The 21,036-nt window shown below is 40.6% G+C and overlaps 1 protein-coding gene across 20 annotated transcripts in view; it reads right to left on the bottom strand.

The window, feature by feature from the left end:
* Positions 1-21,036, bottom strand: part of SGCD (sarcoglycan delta) — a 1,717,585-nt gene that overhangs the window by 870,452 nt on the left and 826,097 nt on the right. For 19 of the 20 annotated variants that reach the window (XR_013827577.1, XM_079916704.1, XM_079916702.1 and 16 more), the window contains one exon: positions 8,853-9,003. The exons of the other annotated variant lie outside the window; for it this stretch is intronic. The gene's annotated coding sequence lies outside the window, so the exon portion shown is untranslated. The remainder of the gene's footprint in view (positions 1-8,852; positions 9,004-21,036) is intronic. 20 annotated transcript variants of the gene reach the window in all.

The raw sequence follows: 21,036 nt of genomic DNA, 5'->3' as shown, positions 1-21,036 counted from the left end.
AAAATGTTCTAAAATTGATTGTGGCAATGGTTGTACAATAGTGAATATACTAAAAAAACCACTGAAATGTATGCTTTTTAAATGAGTGAACTGTGTTAGGTATATGAGTTATATCTTAATCTGTTATACTTTTTTCAAAGTAATCAAACATTGTTAGCAGGAAGAATTTGGTTTTTACTCCCCGCATAGGGACTTATACTTTAGGTAGGTTTGCCTGTTTTCACTCATCTCCTAGTGACAAGATTTGCAAAAGAACTGCTACCAGGAAATGCCCAAGGAACAGAGCTCAGAAACAAGTGTAGATTTCTGCATGTCTCAGTGAGCCCTGGCTAACAGCCATTTACCACTTACTATTTTAATTTGCAAATATGTAGAAGTATGGCCATGTCATATTGATGAAGATAATTAAGAGTACCTCACATTTGTATCATGCTTACAGTATAGAACCAAAAGGTCTCTTTCAGCTGTAACATTTTATGAGTTTACAATGCCATCTGATCTCACAACTCCAAGGAGAAATCAGGCTTAAATGATCATATAATTGTTGTCATTTAACATGTTTGTTTGAACAATGTTTTTCTGAAGCTCAAAATCTTGGATGTTACATTTAGTCAATGAATATACGGAAATCATGCATTTACAGTGCAAGCTGATTTCTGGACAATCCTACGGTTAAAAATATGTACTGTGGCAGCCAAAACAATGGTCAAGATACAGAAGTACTTTTCAAAGATACAGAGAAATAAATAGACATAGAAAGAAAGATTCACTTAGCGGATTACCTAGAATGTTGTCTTAAGAATTGATTTTAAAGAGTCAGAAATCACTCACAGGCAGATTATTTTGAGTAAACGTTAGAATACAAAACATGAATTCACATTTTCCTTTAAGCATCTCTTCATTTACAAGTCCAGGCTTTACAATCATTGAGTCCCCAAACCACAGCTTCATCAGCTCACCACTCTTCCATTTTTTTCCCCTGATAATTTCATCATGTCATAAAATAAGGCAGTCTTAACTCATCTTCTATTGTCTCAGTTTTTTCTCCTTCCTTTGTTATTATAAATTCATAACACCTTAGGCCTGACCTGCCTTAATAGCTTCTCAAATGCTTCTCTCCAAAAGAATATAAAGTCCATTGCATGGAGTCTGACAGGAGGCAGTGCTTTATAAAATTCCAGTATACAGTAGAAGAAAAATACATCCTTTTAAAGTTGAAAGACTTTCTTCCCCTCTACAAAAGATACTCAAAGAAAAAAAGCTCCTTTTTAAAATGCCTTGCCCTGTCACTTCATTAATATTTACATTTTCTCTTATGCTGGTGGCTACTTATTGGCTATCTAAGCATGTTTCTACTGTACGGGGCAATTTTTTCCCTAGCTTTTCATGGGCCTTTCAAAAAGTAGATCAATATTCACTCAGTGGGGTTTTGAAGACACCTAATTACCTTTGATTCTTCTTTCCCAAATATCTTGTTTGATCATGACCTTCCTTTGAACTCCACTTGCTAAGGAATGGGTCTGTGCTTCCTCTCTGACATCCTTCCCTCCCACCCCTTGTGGTTCTTTGTGCTGATGGAGTACCGGCAGGCCTGGCTGTGAAATAAAGGAGGCCTGGGCTGCTGTCAGCCCATACGGTGCCAGCACCTTTCCCAGCAGCAGCCACAGCCCTGCAGGTGCCCAGCCTAGTGGGCAGAGTGACGGCAGGACTCAATACCTGTCACCCCCCTCAACTAAGGGCCCTTCGGCAGAACAAATGCTCAGCCTCCACGAAGGTGTTGGGGGGTGATCGCCAACCTAATCTGTCTTCCATTCAGCCATCCTTCACAAACCCTTTATAAGCATCTGGTTCCATTCAGCTGCTACCCTGACCCTGCTAGCATCTATAACCTAACAGGCTGAAATCCCAGGCTGAGCATCCCCTATCCTACGGATATGTCTCTCTACAGCTGTGGATACGAGGCAGAGGCTCAACAGGTGGAAAAGGATCACACACACTGATGTTCAAGTCTTACTTTTGTTACCTGTATCCCTTTGAATAATTTACTCAGCCGCTCTGAGCCTCAGGTTCCTTCTCTGCGAAACTGGGAGAGGAAAACCCATCTCACGGTGTTGCAGAGAGGAACAAGTGACAAGTAGTATGTAAAGAGTTGTTTAGCATGGTGCCTGGAGCAGAAAAGCCTCTCAAAAATGGCAGTTGCTATGACTCTTGTGCATGTTATTTTCAAGTACATTTATTGATGGATAAATTGCCAAAAATCAGCAAGGTATTTCCACTACTGAATTTGCTGTCATAAAAGGCATTTTTGCCTCACCAGCATGGCATTTTGCGAAGTGAAAATTCTTGAGGCCCAAAGGACAACTGAATGAATATTTAGAAGTCTCCAACTCAAATGATGCATGAACTCTGAATTTAGCCTTCTTTCCAAAGAAATCTACATTCATCATACAGAAGACTCGGAATGGATTTTCACCTTGATTCTCTAACATGCAAACCCTTTGATAAGAATTTTTAAGTCTCTGTGGATCGACATTTCTTGAGCAACTACGTGTACCAGGATTTTTCTGCGAGCTCCTACATACAGTCATCTCATTTAAATTTCCCAACAACCTTGAGTACTTGGCATCACTACCCACATTGTAGAGGTAATAAAACTGAGACTCAGAGGGGTTTGCCTTGCAAAGGTCACACAGCTAATGAGTCTCATTAGAATTCAGGTTTTATGACTCTTAAAGAATTTTTTGCCATTATACTACTCTAATTTTCATTTCGACAAAATCCTGAATACCCAGGCAATATGGGGTGCTGAGAGAGAAGTCCCAAGGGAAGAGAGGGTAGGCATTAACATTCCTGCGTGGCGAAGCAAGGCTGCTAACGGAAAGTTTGGCTAACTGAGGTCTGCTCGCATGGTGGTAACTCTCTTGGACAGCTACCAAGTGAGGCTTCAACTTCTCCTGCAGAAGGAGAACTCAGCCTCCAACAGCTGAAACCACAGAAAATGCCCTAGAGGCACCATAGCCTTTGCTCAGGCACCTGAAGGAGTATTCAGGGTATCATCATCGTCAGTTTGTCCTGGATAACGACAGGCTCTGATGAAGCTGCAAGCTCTTAAGAGATCTTCCCAGAGTCTGGCTTCTGTGAAGGGGGTATCTGCTCGGTTTGGAAAAAGATGTCCAAGCTCTTTTCAGGACAGATTTTTTTACCTGTAAAGTTTTGATATAGATTTGTTGCTCCGATTATAAGAACATTTCAAACAACAAGTGCTGGATATCAACATTTTCCTAGACTACATTATAAACCTAAATCTTGCCCATACCAGACCAGCCATGTTTTCAATGTTAATGGTGGTCTACTGACAGACCAGGGAAAGTATTTCACAGTTATGGCAGTTAATCCTCTCAGTATAGCATCTGGCATTACACGGTACTCAGAGAAGTACTTAATGAAAAATTTAGGACAAACAGGAAGAGAGCCAAACTACTCAATAGTTGGCAAAAGAAATGTACACGATGTACATTACCATTTCCTTACAAACGCATAGCAGCCTTTAACATTCATCTACAATTCTGGGAAAGAATTCTATTCAAAGTCTTTTCTCTGTTGGCTGCCTCTCTATTTTAACCGCAGAGTTATTGGACTTTATGCTGCTGGCATTAAAAATATGATTAAATGTGGGGCAGGATTTTAAAGATGTCAATAGGCTATAGAGTTTGCTGTGGTGTGTGTGTGTGTGTGTGTGTGTGTGTGTGTGTGTGTGTGTGTGTGTGTGTGTGTGTGTGTGTGTGTGTGTGTGTGTGTGTGTGTGTGTGTGTGTGTGTGTGTGTGTGTGACGTCCTGGGCATTGTGCTGGAGTTTCATATAAATTCTCTCATTCAATCTGACTGGAGATGTTCTCATTCTTCTTGTACAGATGGAAACTAAGGCTGCAGGTACCTACTCCCCCTGGGGAAATAGTAACTCATTAACTTCCCTTCTCCTTCCCCAGCCTCATCTTTCATAAGCAGCTGTGTCATCACATGCACAGAGTTATGGGTGCCAGAGAAGGCAGACTGCCCTCAGCCTTCCTCAGGGACTAGCAACTCCCACTGCTTCAATCAACTGTCCACTTGCCTCTTCTCTCCTCTAACACAACTGTCCAGCTCTTAATATTACTTTCTTTGGCAACTGTCATTTTCTCCTAACCAGATTTTCTAACTCTCCTGATTCCCCTCTCCAACTCATCCTTCATGCTACGCTCAGAGTTTCGACATGGCAAATCTAATGATCTACTTCTTCTGTGGTTGAGACTTGGGTGGTTCCCACTTACAGGCACCACAATGACCAAACTCTTCAGCTTCCTTTCCATCCCTTTGCTACCATTCCTCCCTTGACAGTCTATGCCCTGATCAGCCATTCTTTAAACATGTTCACTTCCAGGTATGAAATTTTTATCATAACCCATCTACCTACCAAAGGCACAATTCTCTACTTTCCTGTTTTCCCCTCAGTCCCCCACTCCACAGCACAATGCCTGGCTCACAGTAGATGCTCAAAATATAGCAATGCCTCTTCTTTTCATCTTCCTTGCTTGTGGTCCTGCAGCATTTTGTTTATGGCACTGACATTCCTTTTAACCACCGTTAGTTCTCTCACCCAGCTCCCCGGGCAGAGATCCCCATCCACGCATTTCTTGATATCTCATTGCCTGGCATAAGGTCTGGCATATAACAGTCCCCAGTGAAGGTTTTCTGAATAAATAAGGACTTTGGCAGAGAGGCAGCACATCCTAAAGACACAAGGAGCAGGCTCTAGATCTCTTGGACCACATTCTGGAAGTACTTGCAGAGCCCTGCAATTTCATCAACGGTCTTTAACAATGGACATCTCATCAATACAGGGGGGAATCATTACATTAAAATAGTTTTACTCCAAAATGTTATAAATCTGTAAGCTAGGGCCTCAGATATCAAGAGGGATGTCACGCTGATTAGCACAAACAGCCCCTCATACTTTCTAGTGGGAGTTGACAGCAAATGCCTCTGTTGGGTTCTCTCCTTAACTCCAAAACTTTTCCTTACAAGTCGCTCTGCAGAAGGAGAAAGCTAAACCAACTGTGCAATCCGCTCCACCCCCACCTTTGCCCCTGCCGAGACTACTTATCTATTTTCTGAGCCTGCAAAGATGTTCATCCCAAGTAATTTGCTTTGAAAGCAACGACTGTGAAAATGGACTCTATTCATTCTGCTGATAGTGATAAGCTAGAATAATAATCAAGTTCAGTGGCCTCTTAGCAGAACCAGCAGAGATGGAACAAGGGTCACCTGCAAAAAGACATCGTCTTGAGAGCACTTCAAGAGGACATTCTCACATGGCTACTCCGAAATCACTTTTGTTGTTTGTTTTTGACATGGGAGCAGTATACCTCCGTGGTAGATTTCTTAGTATTAAGAGTTCGGGGCAGGTGGAGAAGAAGTCTAATGAAGTGGTATTGAAGGGAAAACTTCATTTTAAGGTATCCTTTATAAGGATGGAGCATATGGTACCATCATCAGAATATTAAGATCCTTGATTCTTCTCCTTTTCTGCCCATCACTAGACATTTGGGGTTTCTTCTGGCAAACAAAGAAAAAACAAGACAGAAAGGGACATGAAAGTCATGTGTATTAACTAACAGATCTCTCTGTAAAGTATCTGGTGAGGGATGAGGCAAAAACTGATAATGTAAATAAGATTTGGGGAGTTAACTGGTGATTCACCAATGATGGTCAAGAAGAAATTAGCAGCCCAGGGCTTCCCTGGCGGCGCAGTGGTTGAGAATCCGCCTGCCGATGCAGGGGACACGGGTCCGTGCCCCAGTCCGAGAAGATCCCACATGCCGCAGAGCGGCTGGGCCCGTGAGCCATGGCCACTGAGCCTGCGCGTCCGGAGCCTGTGCTTCGCAACGGGAGAGGCCACAACAGTGAGAGGCCCGCATACCGCAAAAAAAAAAAAAATTAAATCGTTTTATAAATTGCAAAGCTTTACACAAATGTAAGGAGACAGTGGAGTAACCAAGGGAAAGTAAGCATCTGATGACTAAGATAGACTAAATTCATTCATTCATGCAACAATTATTTTTGAGCCCTTGCTATGTATCAGGTATAACAGCCTAGGTGCTGGGCACCCAATAGTTCCCAGAAACAATTAGGAGGGTCCCTGCCTTCAAGTAGGGCTCCTGGCAAACAAAGAAAAGACAAGAAAGCAAAGGACATGAAAGTCACATTCATTAATGAGCAGATCTTTTCAAAGTATATGATGAAATAATTCATTACAATATAGTGGGATAATCTAAAGTGTTGAAATCCAAAGACCTCTTCAACCCTGAGAGTCTACAACTTAAAAGTTTTTAGCTTCATAACAAGAGATAACCTCTATTTTTCCTTAATTCACTGCGACCACCAGCCTAGGATTACCAGCCACTTTGCTATCCAATCTTAGCAAAGTTCAATCTCTATAATAATTATTCTTCACGTTCCCTGCTGTTTCAGAAAGGTCACTGTTTTGCGCCCAAGTTGCTCCGCTACCAAACCCTGAATCCTGTTTGCCCCTGCCTGTTTCTCTGATATCCATCACCCACCACATCCACATGGAAACGCTTTCCTTTCTGTCACCTGACACACCACTCCTAACCACTTTCAACTAACTAAAGCCTCCTTTCACCTAAATTCTAAACCAATTCAGTTAATAATCCATGCTAACCGAAAGTTATTTTAGGTTTTTTTCCCCCCTTTTATTCACAAATCTCTCCCACAAGCAGTCCTTTTGCTAAGCCCCTTCATGGCCTTAGACACAAGTCACCACTTCTTGCCTCCTGCTTCCAACACTATCTCTCTGCTGAGTCTTCACATGAAGCCCTATTAAGACGGTCTTCCTCTGTTCCCAGAACCCCCAGCTTCACTTGTGAATTTGACATAGCACATTTTGAACACACTCAACTCCTTGGTTTTCCTAAGACTGCACTAAGATGGAGGAGTGCTGTTGGAGTCAGAGAGGCTGGGGACCCAGGACTGGCTCAGGCAACATGCTAGCTGAATGACCCTGGATGAATTATTTAATGTTTCTAAATTGTGTTTTCTTCACTTCAAAAACTGGGGGAGTAAAACCTGTTCTCATCCATAAAATTGTTCTGAGAATTCAATGACCTATTGCATGTCAAGCCAGACACAGAATAAGATCTCAGTAAGGGCCAGCCATTATCATGATTCCTATTACTACCACTATGAGGATGACTACAACTACAACTGCTGCTGCTGCTATTACTAATGTGCACCCACCTCTTAAGCCACTCCTCTTTTTCCTAAATTGGTCCTTCTTCTTCATTCTATCCTAACAGTAGGCACCTCCCATGATAAGCCCTCAGCCACCCGCTCTCGGGGAATCGATCTTGACATCTACTATAACCTTAATACAACGCCTCATATTTACTGTGTTCAGAACATCGTCAGTGGGCTGCACTGACATCAGAACATCTTGCTGCACTGACATCACCACCAGTTCACCACACCCATCAGCATTTTCTCCCCTGAGTACCGCCAACCTCTGAGAAATACCGTGTCTTCCCTGGAGCCTCACACTTGAAAGCTGGTAATCCAGTGGATCCTTTTCCTTTGCATCCCTCATTACCAATCACCATACTCTGGGTGCCTTCTCTTTGCTTTATTTTTCTGATTCTTCTCCCCCTTTTGCTGTGGTTTAAGCCATTACAACATGCTGAATAACCACAATGACCTCCAAGATTTTTTCTGCCCCTATTCTCTTTTCTTTGATGATAAATCCACAACCAGTGCCGGTTTAGTGCTATTTTCATCACATGTGCTATGTTTTGGAATGTAAAATTGATTTTTTTTAAATTAAGGTCAGCGTCCTTACTCTGACATTCAAGTCCTTGATCAGTTCATGCCACCCTCTCTACCCAACGTCGTGTTTAGAAATGGCCAAATGGATACTCCACTTCAGTCTGCATCTTTTCTTTATCTCCCTGCATAAACTGTGCCCTGCATCCTTTTTTTTTTTTTTTTTTTTTTTTTTTGTGGTACACGGGCCTCTCACTGTTGTGGCCTCTCCCGTTGTGGAGCACAGGCTCCGGACGCACAGGCTCAGCGGCCATGGCTCACGGACCTAGCCTCTCCGCGGCATGTGGGATCTTCCCGGACCGGGGCACGAACCCGTGTCCCCTGCATCGGCAGGCGGACTCTCAACCACTGCGCCACCAGGGAAGCCCCCCTGCATCCTTTTGAATAATCAAGTTTACACTTCCTTCAAGGTCCTACATAAAGTCTTCCATTTTGTATGTGACTGGAAGGGGAGGAGAGCAGGGGAGACTAACTTTGGGTCTGAGAGTCCAGGTTCGAGTCTTGATTCTGCTTCAGACGAGCCATGTGAACTGAGACAAGGTGCCTAGCCTGTCACAGGCTCAGTTTCTTCATTCCTAAAACACCTATTGCACAGAGCAGCGGTTCTCAAACTGCGGTCTACAGACCCATGAGGCTAGGATGGGGGTGAGGGTGTTGGGGGTGGAATGTGCACAGTATCCTCAGATCCTATTAATGCGTTTGCAATGACAAAACTATTCTATAATAACACTAAGATGTTGTCTGCCTTTGTCATTGTGTTGACATGTGCACCAATGGTGCAAAAGTAATGGAGGGTAAAAGTGCTCATGCCTCGGCGTGCATCGAAACAGTGGCCCCAAATTGTCGTTGTAGTCATTGTTTTCTTCTCCACTCAGCGCTGACAGGGAGAAGAAAGAAGAAGAAAAGGTCTGTCTCGCATAAGAATGCCCTGAATGAAGCAGTATGATTGATAATATTACATCTTGACTCTTGAATGCTCACCTTTTTAATATTCTCTGTGACAAAATGGGTGGTCCACATAAAGCACTTGTGCTGCTCGCTGAAGTGCATGGTTGTCTCAAGGAAACATGTTCGTTCCATTGTTTGAGTCGTGTGCTGAACTAGACGTCTTTTTCAAGGGGCACCATTTTTCCTAGAAATGGCGACGGAGATAAACTATGGTTACTGGGACTTGGATAGGTGGTAGGCATTTGCCTGAAACTCAGAGAAGCAAGCCTGTCACTTCAAGAAAAATGACTGACAACGTTCATTACCAATGATAAAATTTGATCAAGTTAAAATTTTGGAAAACCTGCCTCTTCCACTCTGAGTCTGATAGCTTCCTAAAACATAAAGGCTCTTCTAAGGAGACTGGTGATAGAGGAGCACATGTGACATTTAAAAAAATATTATATAGTGACATGTGTCCACATCTGGAGATCTGCATCATTCATAAGTCGATGTTTTCCAAATGACCAACGTATGATGTTACAGTATCATGCATGGGTATGTGAAAGGCAATCAATGGATTTTAAGTTAATACAGTAAAACTGTTAAACAATATACCTCAGATTCCACATTACAATTAACTTTCTAGACACCTCCACTTGTTGAGTTTTAGTTTAGCATTGAAGAGCAATACCCACAATTATTTGAAAAGGATATTAAAATATTTCCTCCTTTTCCACTACATATCTGTACAAGGTCAGATTTTCTTCATGAATTTCAACCACAACAATATATTACAACAGATTCAATGTAGAAGCAAATACGAGAATCCAAATATCTTTTGTTAAGCTGGACATTAAAGAGATTGGCAGAAATGTAGATCAGTGCTATTGTTACTGCATTTTAAAATTTTATAAATTATGATATTTTCATTAAATATGTTATTTGTTAACCTGAGGAGTTTATTATTTTAAATGAATTAATAATTTTTAAGTGTTTTATTTTAATTCTGAATATAGTAAATATGTATATATCTACATCTACCTACCTAGCTATACATGTATATATAAATACACATACACACATATATAGATCCATAACCCACACAAACAAAAGCTTTTTAGGATCCTCAAGGAATTTGAAAAGTCTCAAGGGGTCCTGACACCAAGAATTTTTAAAACTGCTGTCACAGAATTGTTTTGAAGGTTAAGTGTGCTTCCTTATATAAAACGCCCAGCACAAACTCTGGTAGCTAATGGATGCTTCATAAATAGTAGGTTTCTTACAAACATTTAAGCATAATGTGTTCCAGAATATATGTTCACATGTTTTTGTAGCTCACCCAATGAGATTAAAATAACTTGTTCAGGAGAAGATCTTCTAGCATCCAATCACTTAGCTGGGTATTTAATAGGTGCTTAAGAAATGATTTACGCAGTTAAATATGTACACAAATTCCATTTTTAAAAGCTTCAGTTGTCAAGATGCAACAGTAAATTTCAAATACAGAGACATTTGCATTTAACTTTAAAGATGATACTTTAAATCACTCCGATAACCCAGCCCTGGAAACCACTTTTTCAGCTTATTAATCCAAACCGATACCATCTCTTGCCTGGATTATTTCAACCATCTGCTAAACAACCTCCCTGCCACCACCCTTGCCACTCTTCAGCACTCAACACAGCAGCCAGAGTCACCATGTTAAATAATAATGGAGATCATGTCTCTACCCTGCACAGAACTTTCCTCTCACTTTGTACCTAGCTCCGAGCAGAGCCAGCATCCTTGCCGTGACCACCGCATCTTGCTCCCATCACCCCTCTGAACTCACCTCCCACTGTTCTCCCTCCTGATCAGGCCACTCTGTGCCACCCATCCTGGTCTCCGAGCTATTCTCCTGACACACTAGACCTTTCGCATTTATTATTTTCATCTCTGGAAAAGATTGCTCCAGAGAGCCCTCATTTCTTTCAGGAGGGAAACTTTCCCTGGAAACTTATTTAAAATTTCTAGCAGCCAGTAGTCCAGATACCCACACACGCAGACGCCACCTGACTGCCTCCACCCCCCACTCCCTCTGTGCGTATTCTCCTTAGCAGTTACCAATATCTAACATACATCTTGTTTTATTATTTGTTTGTGGTCTGTCTGCCCTACTGACGCTGCAATTTCGGTGAGGATAGGATTTTTGTCTCTTTGTTCTATTATGTGCCTGACCCATAGTAGATGCTCAATATATATTTGTTGAATGGATAAGTGAATGAATAAACAAATAACTATTAAGACCTTACCGATTCTAATCCCTTCTCAAGAACTTAAGGGAAGAAGGTATTTTTCTGAGCAGATCCCTGGGAAACATTTACAGGGGATCTTGACCTCATCTCCAACTCTCCCATGGAGAGTGTATTTCAGTATCCATGGAAAATGCAATCATTTCGAAAAGATTGACAATTTTGTTGAAGGAGAGTATGAATTTTTTGCTCCAAGAAAAGACTAACAACACCTCAGGGAGAGGAGGGTAATTGACTTAGGCCCTCCCAGCAGGGAAAGCAAAAACCACTTGGGGAAATAAAGACTATGATTGGTCAAAATGCAGCATCTTTGAGTTAAACTTGAAGGTAAGAAAATAATACATTGTTTTCTCATTAGATTAGATCCCTCATTTTACCCTGAGAACCTCTGCGCTGTGGCTGAAGAGCTTGGAGAAAACCCACCAGGAAGTCATTTAAAAATCAACACGCACCACGAAGGAAGCAAATTTAATTCAATTTCGAGAACACACTAAAAAAGAGAGACGGCGAGTAAAGCATAATGAGAACCTGCCGCCTCAAACTGCAGCCAGGTGGGAGGCCAGGCTGCACCGAGTGGCCTTGACAACAGCTTTGTGTCTGGATGGAGCCCCCATGCCCTGGGGGAATGACTCGGGCTTAATATTGTTATATTTTATCTGGCTCCTGGCTTCAGCTGGCAAAGCCCCCCTCAGTCAAGCCAGAGTATTCCAATACTCCGCTCCAAGATACGTTCAGATCTCGCCAAGGTTCTTTCAAACCTTCTCTACAACAGAGACAGAGCTCATTGCTTCCCTGATAACATTTCCTAAAATGGTACCAAAGGGCGCCTCCCCTGTGGATTTTCTCTCTCCATTAGTTGAAAAGCAGTGTTAGCTCGGGTTCCAACCCAAAATCTCCGGGCTCCTTAACGAACTGCTGACAGCAAGAAGGTGGTATCACACGGAGCACACCATGGACATCTGTGGGGTATATTTCTTCCCCCTGCCACTTACTAGATATACAGACAAGTTCTTTAACCTCTCTGCCACAGTACCGTTGCCCCTTAAAAGAGAGATCATAACATGTCTCCATCTTAGAGAAATTCTGGAAGAATTAACAGAAATAAGGCAAGTATGTGGGGTGTGAACATCAAGGGCTATGTTCAAAAGTTAGTTAATCAAGTGAAAACTTGCATAAGCTCAAAATGTCATTTGCACCCTAGAAACCACACACGGTTCTCAGCAAGTTGCTTAAACTTTGCAAGTGCCAGGGGAATTGTGTCAAGCCTCCTAAGACACGTCTCTCTTGGGGCCAAGACTCACTGAGAGGAACTGCTAGCAGCATCACCCATGAGGCTTACATTTTTATTTCTCTCTGTCTCCTTTTCTTCAGAGGGGCTGAGGGAGAGCAGCAAGTCCATAGAGTGAAATGCATATACCATGGTACTCTTCTGTAAAGCACACGGCATAGTGGCTGGTATAAAGCAAACACTCCACATGTTAGCCATTGTTATTCGTTACTGTTTCTGGTTATTTAACTACTTAACATAAGGCTGGGGTGGGGATGACGGGGTGCCACATAAGGACTCACGGAATCTGTGGGAGCCTGGAAGTGACTCTCTGGCTAGTGGAAAAACAATCAGCAGGGGGCACCCAGGAGAAAAGAGGAAATCATGCATTCCATCCAGGAACTTAAGAAACCCCCATCTGTGGGTAAAATCTTCTGGTTCTCAGATCTTTTTCCCATGGAATTCAAAGTCAGGCAGCAAGACCCTGATAAAAAAGAGGGAGGGTTTGGGACTTCCACATGGCCTACAGACCGCACAGGAGCAGGAAATGGAGCCCTGAACTACCCTCCCCATTGCCCCCCGAAAGGTTGAACATTAAATGAAATGAATATATTATGCAGGAATAATATATGTAACCATCATTTCTTCAGGGAGGTCTTCGTTGACCCCCTAAACTCTTTCCTCCTGATATATATTCCTGTACTAGCAGGTACCACTGCAATCATAATACTGAGCAAACGTGTTTTAGTTACTTGCTTATTATAAGTCTTGCCCACTACACTGTAAGTTCAGTAAGGGCAATGACTATCTATCTATCTATCTTTGCATGCGTAGTTATATGTGTATACCCAAAAATGTATACATATATTAGCTATTCCACACCTTCAGATTCTCTGCCCTTTTCCTCAGCTTAAGTTTTCACATTAAACCACTTCTAGGCTCAGAACTCATTTTTTATTTGCCAAAGAGTAACCTACAACTTGGAGTTTATAAAAACCTTGAATTATACTTCAGGGCTCTAGTTGCTTTGTCTGTGACAGTCATCAAATTGTTTTTGTTTCAGACTTTCCACTTCTGAAGATGTATTTCCTGGATTTTGTTTTACTCTTTAAAACTATCTAATGCAGAAATCTTGAAAATCTTAAGTGAATCTCTTGAGAGCCTCTCAGTACACCCAAATACATGGAAAAGAATGATTCCCATGAAGCACTCATTTCATCAAGAATACTTTGCAAAGTACCTAGTAAAATGAGATTTCAATGACTTACAAAAAAGGGAACCTTTCAGAGACACACCTGAAATGCAGTATCCTAATTGTTTGCAAATCCTCAGATTACTTTTATCTTTCTTTATTTGGTACTGAACTGCTAGCTCTGATATGGTTGTCCAGTGGCTAATTATAATCACTACAAGACAGAGTTTAGGAAAAGTAACTATAAATAAGAATGTATTCAGACTTGAAATGAGGTTTGACTAATTTTCTCAACTAAAAATCATGAAGAAACCAAGATGCAACCTTTCTAAAATGATGAAATGTACCAATAGGTTAAAAAAGTTTAAAGGTTGGGATTGTCAGTTAAATGCAAGAAATAACCATTTGGAGTTTTCAGATGACCTTCTAAAATAAATTTTATTAGAAGCAAATTAGTCCAAAACTGACATTGTGTGACAGGATTCCTGAGAAAATGTCACATCTCTGTCTTCCTACTGATTGTCCTGATCCTTCTCACATGCATCTACACACAGGGTACCAGGGAGAAGGAAAACCACTGGTTTTGCCCCATGTAATAATCTTTAAAGAACTTTAGGTAAATATTCAGCATTACAAGTAAATTGTTCTGTCTCTCCCTCCTCATATTCCTCTCCAAAGAGCACTGTATGTATGGTGGGGGGCCTCAAGTGATCTCATAGTGGCCAGGAATATGGGGATTTTGATAATTTCAGGGAACCTTCTGGAGGCTCAGGGCCCTGGGATAAGCGGATGATCTGGTCGGCTCCCTCTTGTAAGGTGTGACTAGCACCTGGATTTGGGGGATAGGGGCAAATGTTTATAACCACCACCAGGATCCATGTTTCTAACTTTAGGGACCTTTTTTTTTTTTTTTTTTGCGGTACGCGAGCCTCTCACTGTTGTGGCCTCTCCCATTGCGGAGCACAGGCTCCGGACGCGCAGGCTCAGCGGCCATGGCTCACGGGCCCAGCCGCTCCACGGCATGTGGGATCTTCCCGGACCGGGGCACGAACCCGTGTCCCCTGCATCGGCAGGCGGACTCTCAACCACTGCGCCACCAGGGAAACCCCTTTGGGGACCATTTTTAAAGTCACAACCGTGGTAGCCTCTGTAGCCACGTAGGGTCTCACGGTGATCTACGGATCCCCTAAACACTAGGCTCAGGCTTGCCTCCTACCACCAATTCTAAGGTGCATCCACACAATGGAAAATTACTCAGCAATAAAAGGGACAAACTATTGATCCAGCAGCATGAATAAATCTCAAAAGTGAAAAAATACAAAACACCACATACAAGGTATAATAATTCCATTTATATGAAATTCTAGAGAAAGCAAAACTGTAGTGGTAGAAAGCAGATCGGTGATCGCAAAGGCCAAAGGGTAGGGGAAACGGACTGACTTCAAAGGGGCACAAGGGGACATTACGAAGGGATGGAAATATTCTGCATCCTGACTGTGGAAACGGCAGTTACAGGACTATATATATGTATTTCAAAACTCATTAACTTGTTCACATAAAACTGGTGACTATTAATAAATGTGGATTATACCTTAATAAGGCCTGATCTGAAAAAAGTAAATATTATAACAGTAGAAAATAAGTGCATCACTTTCTATTTAAACTAATACTTGGAATTAAAACCCTCCATTTCAATGAGAAAATAATGTATCGCCAGATGGCCAAGACATGCTGAATTCTCAAAGCTCATAGGTTATACTTAAATGCAACACTTCCCACACTTTCATGCGTACAGGAATCACCTAAGAAATCTGATTCAGTCTGGGGTCGGGCTTGGGATTCTGCGTCTCTAAAAAGTCCCAGGGGATGCTAATGTTCCTGGTGCATAGACAGACACTCTGAACGAGGCTCTAATAGACCCACAGCCTCTCCTGCTATCAGCAGCTTTGACTGCTTCCCATGTATTGACTGTGTTTGTTCTCAACATAGATTATGCCAGTTTTGCTAGCGTATCTTAAATTTTGCTTGCTATCTTAATTAGAAAATGTAACTAACTATTGCATGAAGCAATGTATTTCGAGTGTGAAAAGAGCTGATTTGCCAAAAACTAAGTTGAATATTTCGTAAAGACTCAATCAAGGTGAGTTTAAAAAATGGTACTCTTGAATTAGATGTAGACAACTATAAAAGACTATAAATTTAGGAGGCTTCTGCACACAGATTGCTTCAAAACTGTGTTTTTAAAAACAGGTTTACTGAAGTATAATTGACATAAGACAAATTACAGATATTTAAACAGTGCAATTTGATAAGTTAGACATATGTATCAATGCATGACCATCACCAGAAGCAACACAATGAACCTATCCATCGCACTCCAAAATTTCCTTGTGTCCCTTTGTAATCTCTCCTTCCCACCTCCACCTCCCAGGACCCCTCCCCATCTCTTCCATTTCCTAGCAATCCAGTGGGTTGCTTTCAGTTACGACAGATTGCATCTTCTAGGGTTTTTTTTTTGTTTTTAATAAATGGAATCATAAAATATATACTTATTTTTCAACTGCTTTCATTCAGCATAATCATTTTGCAATTCATCTATGTTTTTCTGTGTAATAATTCATTTCCCTTATTGCTAATTGTATTCCATTTTAAGGATACACCACGCTTTTTTTATTTATTCACGTACTGCTGGGCATTTGAGTTCTTTTTCAATTTTTGTCTGTAACAAATAAAGATGGCATGAACATTTGTGTACAACTCTTTGTCTGAACATATATTTTGATTCCCTTTGAGTAAACAATGACAGAGTCATAAGTTCTTTCAAAACTGCCAAACTGTTCTCCAAAGTTTGGACCCTTTTACATTTTCAATATATCAGAGTTCTATCGTGAGTTCTATTCCTATAGGTCACTGCCGATAACTGGTATGGTCATTCTTCTTTACATTCTAGTCACTCTAATAGGTGTGTAGTGGTATCTCTTAATTTGTGATTCTCTAATGACTAAATTAAAATTTTTTCACGTCCTTATTTGTTTTCTTTACATGTTTTTTGGTGAATCATCTGTTCAAATCTTTTGCCCATTTTTTAACTGTGTTTTGTTTTCTTAGTATTAAGATTTAAGAAATTTTTATAAATTCTGGATATAGGACCTTTATTACATATATGATCTACAAATATTTTCTCCCTCTCAGGCTTGTTTTACACTCTCTTAACTGTGTCTTTCAAAGAGCAGAGTTCCTAATTTTGATAAAGCTTAGTTTATCATTGTTTTTCTTTTTTGTATTGCCCTTTTGTGTATTTATATTTAAAGTGGTTTTCCTGTAGGCAACACGAAGCTGGATCGTTTTTAATTCAAATTAGTCTCTGGAGTTTTTAGACAACTTACATTTAATGTGACTATTAATATGGTTGAGTTTAAATCTAACATCTTACTGTTTGTGTCATCTGTTCTTTATTATTCTTTTCCTTTTTTTGGCTTTCTTTTTGGATTGAAAACTTTTCATGATTCTATTTTATCTCTTGTATTGCCTATTAACTCTAACTCTTTGATATTTTAGTGGTTTCTTTAGAATGTATAGTATATGTATATGTGTGCATGTATTTTGATTTCTTAGTATATTTATTTCATTTTTGATAGAATTTTTATTGCTATATTTTTTAAGTTCATTAATATTTTCTTCTGCAATGTGTAAGTTAACTGCATCCATTATATTTTTTTACTATCACCATTTCAATTTCTATGTCTACAAGTTTTGGATATATTTTACAGATGTATATTATATATATAAAATCTTTTCCATGTCTTAACATGATCAATTTTTTCTCTTGTTTCTTGAAAATATAAAGTACAGTTACAACTGTTTTAATGTACCTCATGGTCTACTGAAGATCCCTGGAGATTTTCCCTCTCTATGCAGCTCTCTTCTGTCCAGTGCTCTACCCTACAAATTCTAGCTACCATGTCCTCACTGGACACCCTGTTCTATCTCCTCAAATCCGGTAGACTGCTGACTCTACCTGGTTTCTCCCTCCCTGAACTTCAGCCTGGAAACACTCCAGGTAGTACTTTGGGACAAGTGGAACAATGGTAGGGCTTGCTAACTTGTTTCCTGTTTCTTAGGAATCATCATCATTCACTGCCTAATATCTAGTGTCTTGAAAACCCCTGTTTCATATATTTTATATGTTTCTTAGCTGTCTCAAGTATGAGAGTAAGTCCCAGTCCTATTACCCCACCTTGGCTGGTACTAGAACTCTTTGCAATTGTCTTAATATTTTGCTCCACTTTAAGAAACCAAAGCCGAACATCACAGATGATTCATTTTGGATATGGTAGATGCAAGAAAGAACACTGTGTCCCGATAAGCAGATATATCCTTAAAGAAAAGGCTTTAATTGTATAACTAAAGAATGGTGAATGTTTGTACATGTATATGGTTTAAGTTAAATTAAATGCTTATTTATCAATATAGCATGTTTGATTATTTAATTCATCAATCTGATTATATCAGATAAAACGGGGGTCCCCAACGCCTGGGCCGCACACCAGTACTGGTCTATGGCCTGTTAGGAACTGGGCCGCACAGCAGAAGGTGAGCGGCAGGCGAGCGAGCAAAGTTTCATCTGCCGCTCCCCATTGCTCCCATTACCACCTGAACCATCATATCCCACCCCGCCCCCCTCACTGCCCCAGTCCGTGGAAAAACTGTCTGCCACGAAACCAGTCCCTGGTGCCAAAAAGGTTGGGGACCACTGAGATAAAAGATTTTAAACAAACGTATTTCAAGATTTTTGCAAAGATTATATCTAATTCATATAAAAAGCGTCTAGCACAGCGCCTAGCTCAACGGTTCTAGGTGCACATTAGTGTCCCCAGGAGAACTTCAAAAAAATGTTTTAATGCCTCAGCCCTACCTCAAACCACATGAATCACAATCTCTACGGCCGGGCCTGGGGCTTGTACTTTTTAAAGGTCCCCAGGTGATTTAGCCACACCTCGAAAATCAAGATGCATAGATCTAGATTTTAGTAGGTGCTCAGTGAGTGAGAGCTGTTCCTATTTGTATCATTTACACTTAAAAGAAGACTGTCACGTAGAGAAATTACTTGAGCAGAGTGTCACACAGAGAAACTACTTGACATAGGGAAAGAGTACTAGTGGGCTCTAATCCACCATTTACAATCCAGAAATAGTGTGGCCTTGGCCAAGTCCGTTGACATTATTGGATCTGAATGTGTAAGACAGCAAAACAATAATAATAATAATAATTTTTCTGCCTACAGCTCAAGGCGGTTAGGAGAAATAAGAAAAAAATCTCTGAGCTGGAAACTCTAACCATGTCTCTTCTTTTATAGATGAGGAAACTGAGGCCCAGAGAGGCTAATGGATCTGCCCAAGACAATCTGTGGCCAGTTAAAAACAAACATAGAACCACAAACCAGGTAGTATAGGTTGAATTGTGTCCCCCACAAAAGAAGAGAGGGGTTGAAGTCCTAACCCCCAGTACTTCAAAGAGTGACCTTACTGAGAAAAGTGTTGCAGATAAAACTAGTTAAGATGGTATCTATGGAGTAGGATGAGTCTCTACTCCAATAAAACTAGTGTCCATATAAGAGGGTCAGGTGAAGACAGGGACACAGGGAGAAGGCCATGTGAAGATAAAAATGGGAGTGGCTACAAGCCAAGCAACACCAAGGATTACTGGCAAACCACCAGCAGTAGGAAAAGGCAGGAAAGGATCCTCCCCTAGAGGCTTCAAAGAGAAGGCAGCCCTGCCAACACCTTCATTTTGGACTTCTAGCCTCCAAAACTGTGAGACAATACATTTCTGTTGTTTCAAACCACCCAATTTGTGGTATTTTGTTATGACAACCCTAGGAAACTAACAGACCAGGTTTTCTGCCTAACAATCTTTCCATTATACTGTCAGCTTCTCTAACACAATATATAAGCTTTGTAAAATGTAAAACTTTGAAAAATCATGTTATTATTATTTATATTGTTCTTCAATTTGCTTCAAGAGTACATGTTTTGTTTCCTGTAATTGGTTTTAATCATCTCAAGAGTAAGGAGCCCACGATATCCAGCAGAGTCCTTTAAGGAAGTATCAATAGAAGAAAATATAGTATCTATTCAGATACTATGGGCTGAAAGAATATACAAACAAAGCTCCATTAAAAAATGTCAAAGTCACCAAAGACCTTCTGAAATTTGAGGAAGTGACTGTTAACAAGACTGAGTCTCCATACGGCTGTTTATTTAGGTTCAACATATGGCCATACACTTTCACAGATTACATTTCAATGTAATATATAAATATATTACAACAATAGAAACATATTGCAATATATTAGCTGAAAATATCTGAACTACTGTTCCACCGCTGTACATAAATGTAAAATTTTAAGGTTTTAAACAACCCAATCCAAAAATGGGCAGAAGACCTAAATAGACATTTCTCCAAAGAAGATATACAGAATGTCAACAAACACATGAACGAATGCTCAACATCATTAATCATCAGAGAAATGCAAATCAAAACTACAATGAGGTATCACCTCACACCGGTCAGAATGGCCATCATCAAAAAATCTAGAAACAATAAATGCTGGAGAGAGGGTGTGGAGAAATGGGAACACTCTTGCACTGCTGGTGGGAATGTGAATTGGTTCAGCCACTATGGAGAACAGTATGGAGGTTCCTTAAAAAACGAAAAATAGAACTACCATATGACCCAGCAATCCCACTACTGGGCATATACCCTGAGAAAACCATAATTCAAAAAGAGTCGTGTACCACAAAGTTCACTGTGGCTCTATTTACAATAGCCAGGACATGGAAGCAACCGAAGTGTCCATCGACAGATGAATGGATAAAGAAGATGTGGCACATATATACAATGGAATATTACTCAGCCATAAAAAGAAACGGAATTGAATTATTGGTAGTGAGGTGGATGGACCTAGAGTCTGTCATACAGAGTGAAGTAAGTCAGAAGGAGAAAAACAAATACCGTATGCTAACACATATATATGGAATCTTAAAAAAAAAAAACGGTCATGAAGAACCTAGGGGCAAGACAGGAATAAAGACACAGACCTACTAGAGAATGGACTTGAGGACACGGGGAGGGGGAAGGGTAAGCTGGGACAACGTGAGAGAGTGGTAGTGTATATATGTCTGTATATATGGACACATATACACTACCAAATGTAAAATAGATAGCTAACGGGAAGCAGTCGCATGGCACAGGGAGATCAGCTCGGTGCTTTGTGACCACCTAGAGGAGTGGGATAGGGAAGGTGGGAGGGAGACGCAAGAGGGAAGAGGTATGGGATATATGTATATGTATAACTGATTCACTTTGTTATAAAGCAGAAACTAACACACCATTGTAAAGCAATTATACTCCAATAAAAACGTTAAGAAAAAAAAATTTTTAAGGTTTTTTTCCATTAATGTAGAACTCTAGTAGGGGTTCAAA

This window comes from Stenella coeruleoalba, assembly GCF_951394435.1.
Source record: "Stenella coeruleoalba genome assembly, chromosome: 3".
Classification (NCBI taxonomy): Eukaryota; Metazoa; Chordata; class Mammalia; order Artiodactyla; family Delphinidae; genus Stenella; species Stenella coeruleoalba.
Note: the sequence above shows the minus strand (reverse complement) of the source record. Positions and strands in the feature narration are given on the sequence as shown.